Raw genomic sequence first — 1,342 nt, forward strand, 5'->3', positions numbered from 1 at the left:
GCTAGATCCAGGACTGGAACCTCAGTTAGCCATGTGAGAGTCTAACACCTTAACCACCACACCACTTGCTGACCTTGTTTTGGTTTGGATGTTACAAATTCTTAGAAACCTGAAGCTTCTGAATTATACACGAATTGCTAGATTTAACATCTGTGAAGACAGAGACCATGTTCTTTTCTGATGAACTGCAAGCATCATAATGTGGAACTTCACAAATAATCTGAGTTAAAGAATGAAATGAAGAGAAAGAATATATAATTTTTTTTGAGAGGTTTTCGCCAGAGGGCGCGTGCGCTCGCCAGACAGACAGAGAAACATAGAGACAGAAAGCGAGAAATCACCCCGCAGGGGGGATGGTCATGCCACAATCCCTTCTCCTCCATTCTCCTCTTGGGATCTTGGGCATGCATGCACATGTGCCCAGCGTGAGTTTTAAGCCACTGGGTCTGGGACGCGAACCACAGTCGACTACGTGGGAGTCCAGCGATGTAGCCATTACGCTAACTGCTGGTTCCCGAGGAGAGTTATTTTCTTGCGTTCTCATATTTCTTGTGCCACTGTGGTGATTTCTGGTCATCTGATGGGTTGTGTGTTTCTTTCTAATTCTTGAAGGTAAATCTAAGCGTTCAGAGGCGTGCAGGAGGAGGTGATCTGAAATCTCACTTCCATTAGTTAGCAAGATAAAGGAGGGGCTTGAGAGCCCAGAAAATACTTTACCACTCTAGAAATGAATCTGGAAATGAATCTCAGCAAAAAGTCTTCACTTTTAGTCCCGGAAAACAACATTTCACAGCTCAAGTTTAGTAGTCATCTCAGAAAGGCCTAGAAATGAATCTGGAAATGAATCTCAGCAAAAAGTCTTCACTTTTAGTCCCGGAAAACAACATTTCACAGCTCAAGTTCAGTAGCCATCTCACCTCTAATAGCATTCTAACTCAGAATAAAAGTCAATGGCTTGGGCCAGCAGGTGTTATGGTGGTTAAGGGTTCTGGACTTCAACAAGGTCAACTATGGTTAGAGTCCCAGACCCGGTGGCTTGCTTTCTCACTTCCCCTCTCTCTCTCTCTTTGCCTCTCATTCTGTCCCTCACTGGTCAAATTAAAAATAAATAAAGCTAAATAAAATAATTCTTACAAAATAGTCAATGGCCTTATAATTATTTATAGACCTAAACAACTTGATTCTGATCCTATTCTCTTTCTTGCTGCCTCCACTACAGATACACTTAACTTTTTTTTTTTTTTTTTTAATAACATACTGGGTTTCCGTTTTCCTCTCCCTTAGGTACTTTGCCCTTGCCAGTTCTCTCTGTCCAGTAGCTCCTCCAGCAAATATTTTCTAG

Source organism: Tupaia chinensis, unplaced genomic scaffold (assembly GCF_000334495.1).
Source record: "Tupaia chinensis unplaced genomic scaffold, TupChi_1.0 Scaffold000314_1, whole genome shotgun sequence".
In the NCBI taxonomy this organism is placed as follows: Eukaryota; Metazoa; Chordata; class Mammalia; order Scandentia; family Tupaiidae; genus Tupaia; species Tupaia belangeri.